The 14667-nt window shown below is 43.0% G+C and overlaps 1 protein-coding gene across 2 annotated transcripts in view; it reads left to right on the top strand.

Annotated features, from left to right (window-relative positions):
• The window catches only part of KCNK5 (potassium two pore domain channel subfamily K member 5), a 61051-nt gene that overhangs the window by 36472 nt on the left and 9912 nt on the right, over positions 1–14667 (top strand). The window lies entirely within an intron of this gene.

Here is a 14667-nt window from a genome sequence, read left to right on the forward strand (position 1 = left end):
TGCCAGCCTCCAGAGGTACTGCTTGGGAGTCATCTACAATGGAACGGACATGAGCAATCACTCAAAGGAAAAAAAACAATTACTAACATTTTGTAACTGCTGTTCTTCGAGATGTGCTGTCATGTCCATTCCATGACCCACCCTCCTTCCCTTCTGTCAGAGTTCAGGCAAAAAGGAAGTTGGGTGGGGGGAGCTGGCGGCACCCCTTATAAGAGCGCATACACGCGCCACTCCGGAAGTCGCCAGTCACTCAGAGCCTTAACCCCTGAGCCTCTCCCCACCCCCCTACCCCAGCCCTGATTTCCCCCCCCACACCCTCCAACCCCCAGTCCAGAGCACCCTCCTACACCCCAAACTCCTCATCCCAACCCCATCCTAGAGCCCACACCCCCAATCAGAGCCCTCACCCCCTCCCTCACCCCAACCCCAATTTTGTGAGCATTCATGGACTGCCATAAAATTTCTATTCCCAGATGCGGACCTCAGACCAAAAAGTTTCCCCACCCCTGCTTTCGACCCTTCTGTACCACACTATGAATTATCTGTATGTTTATATGAGAATTTTGTGGTGTGGGGAGGGTCTTATGAGCAATGGAAAGGAGAAAAAAATTATGGCTTTGGGGGGAGGGAGGATTTTTAAAAGCAGAAACTGTTCTGGGTGCTGAGTATCAAGCGTATTATTTCATTTGTGACTGTTCCAGCAGCTGCAGTTAGAGAGGAACTTGATTGTTCCGCTTGTGAAACAGGGACATCTGCAGTAAAGACAGTGGCTAGAGGCAGAATCTTAATCCACTGGTTTTTTTTGTATTTATGGTGTTGCATCATTGTACTTGATTTCTGAAGAGGGATTCAACCAAACAAACTCCTATCCATTTTCCCCTGACAGGTCACAGAGAATCAGTGTTGTGAACAGGAATCTCAGTAATAACCAGGAACATTCACTTTCTCTTGTCTAGAGAGGTTGCTCATTTGTTTCTTGTCAGAGGTTTACAATTTAACCAGAATAGGTGATCCTTAAAAAGAAGATTGGTTAATCAACCCCTTATCAGAACAAGTCATTCTCTTCAAGGATGACCTGTAACTTATTAACCAGAAATGGCTAGTATTGGTCAGAGTCAAAGAAGTAACAAAAGTTTTCTTCAAATACAATGATGTAGAACTGAAAGGAGATTCCTTTCCTATGTTTTCTGCTTGTTGTCTATAGACTACACAAGCAGGTCTAAAGTTCAGTGGAGATGCAAATAACAATGTCCGTATGGGGTTGATCCTGAACCCCTTTCAGTAACTTTACTGGGGCTAGTGCTCATGTAGTCAGAGGCTGCAAGATGGAGTCCTGGACAACTGACTCACATCTGTCTCTCCCTTAGCCCAGTTATGATATGTATCATAGTGGTTTTGGGCACCCAGAATAGATACACTTGAAACTCAAAGCCTTGTCAATTGTTGGTCATCTCCTTTAGTTGTTCTTCACACCTGTACAGAGCCCTTAAACTAACTTCACCAGAGCCACAATAATGTTAATGTTTGTGTTGCAAGAGCATGGCTTTTTTTTCTTTTTTCTTTTTTTAATCCCCTGTTCTAGATAACCATGTTGATTTTTATTTTGGAACTAAACATGGCCTTCCTCAAGGCAAGGAGTGGGTGGTGCAGTCATTGAGGCAAGAATATTTTTGCCATATCAAAACTCATCATTAGGTGTCTTAATATCTTACATGCTTTGCTGTGCTTGTCATCTTGGTCTTCATGTATTTATGCTAGAACAATCTGTTCCATGGTGTGGTGTGGTGTGTGTTTTTTTTTTTTTTTTTTCTCTGGCTAATCAGTGATTTTTGGAAGAACCTCTAGCACTGATCCTTAGTCTCCCCTCCTAATCTATGCTTGATTGCTTTCCTTGGAACCTGACTGGTTCTAAAGTCCTGTGCAGTGCAAGCTGGTTAGGGGTTCTCTTCCTTCCAAAACTAGCCAGTCTGCTGATAGAGCAGTACTGTGAGGAGTAGAAATTGGGAAGGAAAGGAACAAAAAATCCCCATTAGTGGTTTCTAAAAACCCAAAGGGAATTCTGAAGATACTGAGCGATTAATTGGTAGATCTAGGCTGTAAAAACAGCAGAAAAATAGTTTGGCCTGCCACCTCCCACATCATATCTGATTTGTTGTCCTTTTTCAAAACCAATATGCAAAGCAACAACCAGGCATGTATTTACTTGCATGCTTTAAATATCAGACTCGGAGGCAGGGACAGCTCTATATGAAGCTGGAGGCTCTATATGTGCTGGAGGCTCTATGAGGTAAGGAGAAATTTGCTCAGATTTAAGTCCTGGTTGTGAACAGAGTAAAGTTAGGAGCAATAAGTACAACTAGCGTAACTTGGATCCTCCAAATATATATGTGCAGAGCTGCACTGTTGCATAATTAGCATGAAAAGCCAAAAAACTGACTGGGCAAATGGAAAAGGAGCAGCTTCTTAGCTTAACAACTTACAGGTGTTGGGTATCATGGAGCCAAAGTTCTTTGTTTTTATTTTTTATCTTATTTTGATAAGAGTTAAATATTAGATAACTAAATTGCATATGACTCGTCTAAGGGCTCATTAAAGCTTCATGTTCTACCTGTAAAGATATCTGTAGTTTGTTTAAAAGAATTGCTAGTGAAGGTAGCAGGAAGTTGCCACTCATCTTGTTAAAACTTGTCACATCATGTTGACTTGACGCCTGTTTAGAGAATACATTCCCCTTCCTCTGAGGATTGAGGAAAGCTGAGCAGGTCACACATGCACACTTCAGAATTGTACATTAAAATGTTGACACACACATGACTGGATTATGTTTGATGCACCCTAAAGTAAAATCCTGTTAGTGTCCCACTGTAGTACACAAAGCTATACATTGAATAAGACTGGGAAAAGAGCAATTGAAACTTAGTTAACTTTGCTTTTGGCCTGCATTGGGAATCTATTAAGATAAAAAAAATCAGTTAAAACAATTGTTGAAATGATTGTTGCTAGCCGATATCATTTAATCGGCCCTTTATTAAAGGCAGTATATGACTACAAGAGAAAAAAAAAGTGTATTGTCTACGTGTAAATGTGTTATCTGGGAATGTAAACAGTGTAGCTAACACCTGTTCTTTGGGATTTTTTTTCCCTTAGTGAAGGAGGAGGAACTCTCTCTCCAGTGATATTAAATATGTGTTACTAATTAGTTATTCAGGTATTGTTGACTATGGTTTTATTAGACTTATTCTTATTTGCAGTTTTCAACACCTAATTCCTATATCTTGATGACATCCGATTAATTGAAATACAATGCAGCCTCTGCATGCAAATTTCAACAGTTTGTTACTGGTTTTGGCCCCATTGTGTCATAAACTATTCAATGCAATGATCATATGCTGCTGCTAGATGGGATCCTGCTAATGTTCTTCTTGGGGAAGAATAAAACTACTACAGGAATTCAAGGGTCTCTGCATATCCTAGAAGTCGAGTGCTGGGAGGAGACACCTTCAAAGCATCTTCTCTAACTGAGGATCTGTTTACAGCACACTCAGTTGATCAGGAATTGAATTTGTGCTGCCAACGGATGTCTCTTATTTAAAAACTGGAATTTCTTTCTCACTGGATTTATCACTCACTATCCTTCCCCCGTGCAGGTGCAATTGAATGCTGCTGCTGACTCATATCCTGGAGGCTTTGCCCCACACTCCTCCTGACTACATTCTACATAGATCATAAATGACAGTTAAACACTCACAGGTTTGTAAGGCACCAGGGTGTTGCTTGTTAGCTTGAGACAATGTGGTTAACCTGTCTTATTTTTCTTTCTACAAAAAAAGGTCACAAACCATTCCCCACAAAAGCAAACTAGGAAATCCCAGGACTTTCCTAAAAAAAAAAAAAAAATTTCTCATCTGGCATGGCTGTTATCCTGACGAACATCAAAATCATATTCCAGCCCCAGATAATGCAGAGAGAGAGGGGAAATGAAAGGTCAACCATCCTAAGTCCTGTTGATTTCCAGAGTCCCAGAGACACTTTATCAAGTGCCTGAGCCTTCCTGAAAGGCTCGCTTGCTTGGCTGTGCACACTGACCCTGATCATGTGCCAGCATGTTTCAAGCAGCTGAGGATTGAGGGGCCAAGTGAACAATCACAATGATACTGTCATTATGTTGGAGATGGAAAACTGGGATGGGCAGTAACCAAAAATGTGTGCTTTCCTGCTGATTTAGATCCATCTGGAAGGAGTCGTTGTTCTGTATTCCTGAGAATTCATACATTACACACATACCATGAACAACTTACCTCATACCAAATGACTGGGAGAAATATACAAAAGTAGAAGGAGAGTCTTAAAAGGATGCAGCTGTTTTGTACATTGCTACATGTGCTTTGATTCCTTCCTTTGCAGCTTTCTCAGCTGTCCCTGAAATCATGAGCTATAATCTCCCCCTTTGCCACCATTCTTGCATTTTTGCTACACAGACCTGCTGTTGTAACCTTTTTAATCAAGAGGAAAAATGCAGAAAACAGTTTAATGTCTAAGTTTACACTTTGATAAAGCCGATAATCACTTTCTCTTCCACCCCAGCCCAAGAGTGTTTACAGATGAGAATATTTATTTTACCCTGTATACTGTATCAGGTCACAGTACATAAAAGGGCTCTGTTGGCTTTAAATCCTTTTTTTGTAGTACTGCACGCCACACAGCAAAGGCTAGATTGTGAGAGTTCATAAAATGAAACATTCATTGCTAAAAACTAACACAATGATTTCTGTCTGCTACGGACAAGTGGGGAATGCTGTCCGCCAGTACTGATACACTCAAGGTTTGTTGAAATCTTCAGACTTTAATTCCATCATATGTAATGTGCCTAAATTCCTTCACACTTACTGTGAATCTCCCAAAAGAAGATTGCCTTAGTGAATAACTGAACCTGTGAATCAGTTTCTTCTTTAATATTGCAAAGGTCAACATATTCTATTCTAGCTGCTGAATATCTAAGCTCCAATTATTTTCAGTGCCGAAGACTTATCAATTCTTTACTAGCATACAAAGGGCTTTGCAGCCTTCTAATATTGTCTCTTGGTTTCTGGGCTTACCCATATTCAGTAGTTGCACAGGTTTAATGTTAGGTGTGTCTTTAAACCAATGTAGTTCAAATTGTGCAAAATCATGTGCCGACACTCTTAATTCTGTTTAATTTAGGTTAATAATCTGGTTTATATTGATTTTATGTTAATTAAATTCCATAAATAACGCCTAGAGTTAAACTGGTGCAACTCTGAATATAGACTAGGCCTCTGCCTCTAGGTGACTGGATATGGAGATAATGCAACATGAATTGCTTTCACCTCCTTTGCCCTACACATTGGGATTGAGTCTCTTATTGTCTTGGGAATGTGCATATGCTCACCTGCATTACTATAGGACTTTCTGGAGGGGTCTGAGCAAGTGCTTTCCAAGTAAGTTTATTTTATTCCCTCCACTCCTCCCCTCCCCCCGAATGTAACTCCCTCCACCATAGCCTGCTCCATCATTACCATTGCACCCCACTTCAGGTTCTCTCTACATGAATGCTTTTACTATACAGACTTCCCTGACAACCAGGGACAAAAAAGAAGAGGGATGGAAGTTCTCTTTCAGTAGGTACATGTGGAGACTTCTCTCCCCTTGGACTGAGCCATTGTTACCCTGTGGATGCATCCGTACAAGCATATCTAGCTCTTCCTCCACCCTGGGGCTCCTTCCTCATTTGTTAACTTGATCTCTCTTCCCCTCTTGAAATGGGATGTAGTAAAACAAAGACGTGACTGCGGTGCCGATTTTGTCTCCTGCTATTTCACTCTGTTGCTGCTGGATTCTGTTAAAATAAAAACTGCTGAAAGAGGAATGGCAGTATAAAGTTTCATCTGATTATAAATGCAAACCCCATGCCTTTGGACATTTTATTGTGATTGGCTAAATTGTTGGTATTGCATGTACCCATGATTAGATAACTGATCCACAGTGTTTTCTATCTTTAAATTTATGTTCAAGACTCTGGATGTAGGCATGAAAAATGAGATGTTAGTTAAAATCTGAGGTACAGCAAGTAATGAAAAGAAACATGAGCAGGTTATGGGCATTCAGAGCCTTTTTTGGTGACTTGGGCCAGTAAATATTAACTGAGTCTGCTGGAAAGGAGCCAAATACTAAGTGCATATTATGTAGAAGGTAGTTGATCAGGAAAAGGATTTGAGGATGGCATAAAAATCTTTAGATGCCTGCTTAGCATATGTTTCAGAGGGTTTGTGAGGTAAACAGTCTACTTCAGCTGAGGAATAGAATGCAATCCCAAGAAGCAATACTGTTACTGTACACATTATCAGTTAGTTTCCATTTACCTTATGCTTTGCATTTGTCTAGCATATTTTTACTGGAGGGTCTCTAAAGCACTTTGAAAACCTGTAACCCCTTGGAACACCACTGTGGGCTGTCCTCATTTTCACAGATGAGGAATATGTAAGGTATTGAGAAGTGAAGTAAGTAAAGCTTTGTCTATACTATGCGCCTTTTAGCGACACAGCTGTGCTGCTACAGCCGTGCCACTACAAGGCACGCAGTGTAGCTGCTGTTTGTAGGCAGGAGAGAGCTCTTCTGCCGACCAAAAAAAACTTCCACCCCGCAATGAGCTGCAGCAGCTTTGTTGGCAGGAGAGCGCTCCTGCCAACAAAGCATTGTTCACACCGGTGCTTTTCTTAACGCCCCCGAACAACAAAAGTTTTTTGCCTACAAAGTTCCGGTGTCGACAAAGCCCAGCGTTTCCAAGGTCATTCAGTGTTTGGGTCAGAGCAGGGGACAGAGCAAAGGGCTACTGACAGGGCACATCACAACCACTGCTTTAACCAATAGAGTGTGCTGTCAAATGCAGTATTCAGTACTGACCACTGTGGCATATAGAGTAAATATGGTGCTGCCAGGGTGAGAGTATAATGAAAGCTGACTGCGCTGATTCTAGGCTTACAGGATTCGGTTACTCTGGCCCACTCTGACTAAAGAGAATTATTTCATATTAGGACAAGATCATTGTTCACACTGCAAAGTTTTAAAATGCCATGAAAGTCAGAAACTGGGAAACTTGTAGAATTGTTTTGTTCGAGTACAATAGAAAACAAATTGCAAGTTAAAGGCCACTGAATCTAATGGGTAAATGTAGGAAAGGATGTGCAGAGATTATCTATGCAACTGCCACTGGCTTGTTTGATCAAATCTGCCAGCATGACTTGACTGGGTTTATGGGAAGAGAGGAAATGCAGCTAATCTAAAGGGGGATCTAATCTTTGGGCCAAGTGATTTCTTGCTGTCCTCTCCAGACAGAAATAAAGTGCCTCTTGGGCAGGGTGAACTATTCTGGCTTGTAGCATCCCTGTAGTTACCTACCATGTTCAGCTCTCTTGCCTGGCTAATGCACAGGAAATCTCCTTTTCTGTTGCTTATGTAACCTGGCCCAGCCATTCCTTTCCAAACATATACAAGTTTACTTTAAAAAAATAAAAATAAAAAAAAGCGATGATTCCTAAAGGGTTAATGGGGACTGGTTCATATGGTTCATACAACCCTCTCGTATTCCTTAACTCTTACTGTAGTATTTCTTAGCGGGTGTTCTACTTGCACTGACATTCAATCAGCCTTGTGCCAAAGGACAGAGCGATAACAGGCATTACCTGGCCAAAACCTATTGCTGCTGTAACAAAGCAGATTTTTTTTATGTACATCTCATTCTTCTGCCTTATCTGGGCAGATTAAAATTTTGAATGTACTGACTTATCTTCAGATAATGCTGTGCTAGTTACAGCCATAACACTCCAATTAAAGAGCTTACCTGGATGGGAGATGAGCCAGAAAATCACTGCAGGTGTCTAAACAGGAGACAGGGTGTGACCATTGTCAATTTTTTTTTCTCCCTTGTGAGGGGAGATGTAATGTGGATTTTTTTCCCCCTAATGTATATGCGACCAGACTTTCCTAAAATAAAGTGTCCATTTGCTCCTGAATGGTATTCTGTGGTTGTAGAGGCCTGCTGTGTTGCAAAATTGACCACATTTGTTTAACAAAGTTGCATCTTATTGCTGTGGATGTGACCATAACTATGTTACATGTTTTTGGTTTGGTTTGTTTAAAAAGGGGAGGGGGAAGCCGTGGGCCAGGTACAGGTTTATTTGCACAGACAAAATGTAAAAGTCTACTTTTTTTAAAAAGTTTAAAAACTGGGGCTAAAGCGGCATGCTTTTTGTATATCTGGCTATGGTATGGCTCACTCCTATTCACACAAGCAGGGCCCAACTGTTTGCATAGTTGTAATTTAACATGGTCGGGTGCCTTTGATTAATGGCATAGACAAGCCTGGGGGGTACTGTGGCCAAGTTTGCTTGTCATTCGACAGTTGTGTTCTTCATCCGGGCCCCCACCATTCTCTTGCTGTTTTCTCGGAGGGCTGGGTGCATGCTCTCCTTTGTCCCCTTTACACTGACCCAAAGGTCTTGTCTGCAATACCATTTTTATTCAAATTTCTGACCACTGCACTAACAGCAGGTCTGGCAATAGTTGAGACAGACCCGCCGGCTGCCTTTGAACCGCCTTAAAGACCTGCTCTGAGCATAATCAGACAGCCAGAAAGTTAAAATACAGGTGGCTTGTCTTTAGTGACACACTCATCTTTGCTAGCACTGGAGCTGTGCTGATATTGTGGTGATGGGAAATTTGAAGGGAAAATGCTGATGTAGGCACAGCCAAAGTATATGCGTGTATGGTTTGGTTGTTTGGAAAGGCTCAGCCTTCTTACACATTCTTGTTTTTCTATCTAAGCTTTCTTTCCTCCCCTTTCCATACTACCAGAAAAGGAAGATGTCGGGAGAGAGATCCATCTATCCATCCATAATATCTGTTTTTTCTTACTCTTTTTTTCTTCCTGCAAACTAATTTTTTATTTTTTTTTTTAGTGCTCTTTTGTTCTTGTATACAGTCATATCCTTATTTTGATTGACAATCTAAGTGGAACATGTGTCTAAAACTCTTTAAACATTAGCCTGGATAACCTCCTGTATACGCAGCCTTGGGCAGAGGGGAGAAAGTTATTGGACTGGCACTTCGACCTTTGGTAAATCCTCAGTCAAGTTGGTCATTAATAGTTAACAGTAAAGATGTCCTTGAAGGAAACCTGAAGCTGCATTGGAGCATTATTTTATCCTGGGGAAGTACCTTGGAAAAAGAGAGAACTTTGTCACCTTGATTATGTCGGAATGATCTTTTGCCTTCAAGTTCATATTCCAGTTGATATCATTGAAAGATGTATTAGTTTCTTCCCTTTCTTGGATTCTAGTAATAACTCCAGGAGTTTAGGAAATTGTATACTTGAGTGGGGAATGGCAAAGATGGCGATGTCTGACACAATCTATTTGAATTCAAAAAGATTTTAGCAGCCTAACACACTTTGTGCAGAAGTTTATTTGCTGTTTAATGGTATTGGTGTCCGCTTGAATTCTCTGCTGATGTCAAAAAGACATAATTGTTTCCAAATGGTCAAGAAGTTGCACTCTGCTTAGAAAACTGCTACATATTTTTCCCTCTGCACCAAAATTAACTTATTTTTTCAGCTCTTTGTTTTTATTTCATGCTGGTATGATCAGCGGCGGCTCCAGGCACCAGCACTCCAAGTTGCATGCCTGGGGCAGCAAGCCGCGGGGGGCGCCCTGCTGGTCCCTGCGAGGGCGGCAGTCAGACAGGCTTCGGCGGCATGCCTGCAGGAGGTCTGCCGGTCTCGCGGATTCCCTCCCCTTCCCTCCCCGCCCCCCCCCCCCAAAAAAGAGATCAGAGGGTTGTGTAAGCAATTGTTCATCTGTCCCAAGGGTTTCCTCATTTTGGGATTTCACTGAGGTTTTGTCTACATAGAGAAAGCGCACTTGTTGAACTTTAACTCGTACAAAGCCTTGTATGGACATTCGCTGATCTTGGTGCATATCAGCTTATTTCACTTCAACTTAAACCTATTCCCAACTGACTTAAACTAAACAGAAACGCCATTCTTGCATCAAAGAAGTGTCCATGCACGCAGTTTAACTACATTGGTTTAAACTGACACCTTAGTTTATACTAGGGTTACCATATTTGAACATTCAAAAAAGAGGACACTCCTCCACAGGGGGTGTCGGCCCCGCCCACAGTCCACCCACGCTCCGCCCCCACTCTGCCCCCAGGTCCTGCCCCCTCCCTGCTCAGCCCAGCCACCGTACCCCTCCTCACCCCCTGGTCCGCCGCTGGCTTGCTGCATCAGTCCACCATCCACTGCTCACCTCCTGCCACTCACCTCCTCACTCCCCTGCCAGAAACCCCCATGCCCGCCCCAAGAACCCCTGCCTGCCGCTGACTCACCGCTTCTTGCCTCCTCACCCCCATCTGCCCACCTGCCGCTGGGTCCCTCGCCACTCACCTCTTCACCCCGCCCCGCTCACCTACTCACCCCTCCTGCCACAGGTCCCTCTGGTTCCTAGGGTCAGCGGCAGCCGAGAGGTCTCCACGTGCTGCGCCGGCCACAAACACAAGCTCTGTGGCTCCCATTGGCCAGGAAAAGCACCAATGGGAGCTGCCGGAGCCGTGGAGCAGGACTTGCAGGCGCCAGCAGCATGCAGAGAGCCTCCTTCCCCACCCCACCCCCAACCCGAACCTAAGAGCCAGAGGGACCTGCTGCGGGGCGAGGTGGGGAGTTCCGGTGGTGCTTACCTGGGGTGGTTCCCGGGAAGCATCCGGCAGTTTCCTCTGGCTCCTGGGGATGAGTCAGGGGGCGGCGGAGGGAGGACTCTCTGCGCGCCGCAAGCCCTGCTCCGCGGCTCCGGCAGCTCTCATTGGCACTTTTCCTGCCCCCACAGCTCTGATTGGGCAGGAGGGAGCCGGTGCAGCATGCGGAGACCCCCTCCATCTCTGTGCCTAGGGTCCGCCCACACTGCAGGCTCCTGCCCACGGGTGGGTGCTGGGAGCCTCCCCAGGAAGCGCCGCCAGCCCCGGGACTTTGGACTTCGGGTTACCACACGTCTGTATTTTCCCGAACGTTTTTAAATATTTAAAAATTCCTCCCGGAAGGCGATTTAAGAACTAAAAAGCCAGACATGTCCAGGAAAATACGGAGGTATGGTAACCCTAGTTTATACCAGTCCTTCCTGCTCAGCATGCCTATGCATAGCGTATGGGCTGTCAGCTGGCATTCGGCTCTGTATTTCTATTTCGTATGACCTGCCTGGCTGCTGCAATTGAAAGACTTAGGCCATGTCTATAGTGTGGGCTAAGCAGCTTAACTGTGGCACCATAGCGCAAATACTTCCTACAATGAAAGAACAGGTTTGTCTATCACTGTAGGAACTCCGGCCTCAGTAACTAGGTTAATGGAAGCTTTCTTCCCCCAGCTTTGCTGTGTCTAGAACACCTGCCCCTTCTAGGGGCACTTACGGCTTCAACAAATCTGCCTACAGCAACACCCATCTTTGTTGTTTCTATCAACTGATAACAGTCCTCAGCAGGCCAGGCCCATTTTCTACCTGCGCCTCTAGCTATAGCCTTTAGCCTACAACAAATATTGTACACAAGCTTCCCCGGTAGAGAGCTCTGTAGTTCCTTCATCCAGACTCCAAAGCTCCCTTCTTTTTATCTCTAAATGGGCTCCAATAGTGACATGCATTTAAATTTTTTTTTAAAATGGTGTTTCTCCACCACATACCCAATAAATGCACTTTGAGGACAATGTTGTTGTAGGAAGGGTAGTTGTATGTATTAGGGCTCAAAATTAAATAACCTGGGTTTTATTATATTTATTTAATTAGTGCTGTGTGTTTATTAATTGGGTTTGGGTCTCTGTGCTAAGTACAGTATCTGATCCACATTGGCAAGGTCAGAAGGGTAGGTGCGTGGGTGAGAGAGAGAGAGAGAGAGACTTACCTGCATAGTGTTGGCCAGTGTAAGGAGAGCCTTCTCCTCAGAACACACAGTATACAATGTGTTGTCTCTGATCCTAGAAGAGATCATTTCTCTGTGCTTAGTTTAGACTACATTAAAAGTGCCGGGAGTGCAACCTGAGAAGTCCTAAATTGCATTTTGAATTGAAGAGTGAGGACTAACTAATCAGTTATGGATTTCTATTAAGGGCTTGTCTTCACTAGACTTTTGAATTAATTAATTGAGCTAATTACCAATTAAGGGTAAAGAACAAACATTGATAGTCAGGATCAAATGTGTGGGGAGAATGCGTGCCAGCTTTTCCAACTGTGTTAACTACCTCGAATTAATTGCAATCAAAAGTCTAGTGAAGACATATCCGAAGGCCATATCTACACTACCACTTTTGTTGGTATAATTTATGTTGCTCAGCGGTGTGAAAAAACACACCCCTGAGTGACATAAGTTACACCAACAGAAGTGCTGTGGAAGTGGACAGCACTATGTTGACAGGAGAGCTCTCTCCCGTCGGCATAGATTGGCTACATAAGTGATCTTACAGCAGCGCAGCTATACTGGTACAGCTGTTTCTGCTGTAAGCTCGCTAGAGTAGACAGGGCATAAGAGTGAACCGAGTAACCAACTATTTCTAGTGAGGAAGGTTCAAGTATATATCAGAACTGTGATCAGATGCATTAATTAATTAAAACTTTATAAACTTCTATACAAATTATCTGTTGCCACTGGGCTTAGGTGTTGTTTCCAGTGCAACCTCCCTGTGGTTCAGTTTGGGAAACGCTGGACTAGGCTAAAATACCTCCAAAGATCGTCCCCACAAATGTGAGGATTCTTCATGAATCTTCAGTGCCGTCTAGGCCTGCGCTGATGATTTGCTAGGCTTTTGATTTGCTAGCTCTGCAAAGCAAAAATATTGATCCCACCACAAAATATTATAAACAAACATTTAGCATTCAAATAAGCTCAGTTAATACAAAGACATGTTATGCAAAACTCTACTTGTGTGGAGAAACGTTTAAATAGGCAAGAAAATTTTCATTAGTGGGTTGGGGAAATCTGAGGAACTGTTCCAGATTGAGGTGTCATTAGAGGAGATTTTGGAAAAAATTGATAAACAGTGATAAATCATCAGAACCAAATGGTATTCACCAAGAGTTCTGAAGGAACTCAAATGTGAAAATGCAGAACTACTAACCTATGGTATATAACCTGTCATTTATAATCGCTTTTGTACCAGATGACTGGGGGATAGCTAATGTGATGCCAATTATTAAAAAAGGCTCCAGAGGTGATCCCAGCAATTATAGGCCGGTAGGCCTAACTTCAGTACCAGGCAAATTGGTTGAAACTACACCTCTACCTCGATATAACGCTGTCCTCAGGAGCCAAAAAATCTTACCGCGTTATAGGTGAAACCGCATTATATTGAACTTGCTTTGATCCGCTGGAATGCGCAGCCCTGCCCCCCCCTTCAAATGGAGAGAGAGAAATAGTGGTGTCCCCCAGGGGTCTGTACTGGGACCAGTACTGTTCAACATATTCATAAATGATCAGGGAAAAGAGGTAAACACTGGGGTGGCAAAATTTGCAGATGATACAAAACTACTCAACATAGTTAAATCCCAGGCAGACTGTGAAGAGCTACAAAAGGATCTGTCAAAACTGGGTGACTGGGCAACAAAATGGCAAATGAAATTCAGTGTTGATAAATGCAAAGTAATGCACATTGGAAAACATAATCCCAACTATACATATAAAATGATGGGGTCTAAATTAGCTGTTACCACTCAAGAAAGATCTTGGAGTCGTTGTGGATAGTTCTCTGAAAACATCCACTCAATGTGCAGCAGCAGTCAAAAAAATGAACAGAATGTTGGGAATCATTAAGGAAGGGATAGATAATAACACAGAAAATATCATATTCCCTCTATATAAATCCATGGTATGCCCATACCTTGAATACTGTCTGCAGTTCTGGTTGCCCCATCTCAAAAAAGATATATTGGAATTGGAAAAGGTACAGAAAAGGGCAACAAAAATGATTGGGGTAAGGAACAGCTTCCATCTGAGGAGAGACTAATAAGACTAGGACTCTTCAGCTTGGAAAAGAGACGACTAAGCGGGGAGAGGATAGAGGTCTATAAAATCATGACTGGTATAGAGAAAGTGAATAAGGAAGTGTTATTTACTCCTCATAACAGAACTACTAGTGGTCACCCAATGAAATTAAGACAGCAGATTTAAACAAAAGGAAACATTTCTTCACACAACACACAGTCAACCTGTGAAACTCTTTGCCAGAGGATGTTGTGAAGGCCAAGATTATAATAGTGTTCAGAAAAGAACTAGATAAGTTCATGGAGGATAGATCCATCAATGGCTATTAGCCAGGATGGGCAGTGATGCAAAACCATGCTTCTGTTTTCCAGAAGCTGGGAATGGATGACGGGATGGATCACTTGATGATTGCCTGTTCTGTTCATTCCCTCTGAAACACCTGGCATTGGCCACTGTCGGAAGACAGGATACTGGGCTAGATGGACCATTGGTCTGACCCACTATGGCCATTCATATGGTTGGTTGTGTTTCCTTCTTTCCCCCTTCCCCCAGTCTTAGCAAGGATGTGTGAGTAAACTTTGTGCCTGGTGTCCAGTAAAATTTCATTACCATTTTTCAAGGTTGAACTAAGGGGAA

This window comes from Trachemys scripta, chromosome 3, assembly GCF_013100865.1.
Source record: "Trachemys scripta elegans isolate TJP31775 chromosome 3, CAS_Tse_1.0, whole genome shotgun sequence".
Taxonomy (NCBI): Eukaryota; Metazoa; Chordata; order Testudines; family Emydidae; genus Trachemys; species Trachemys scripta.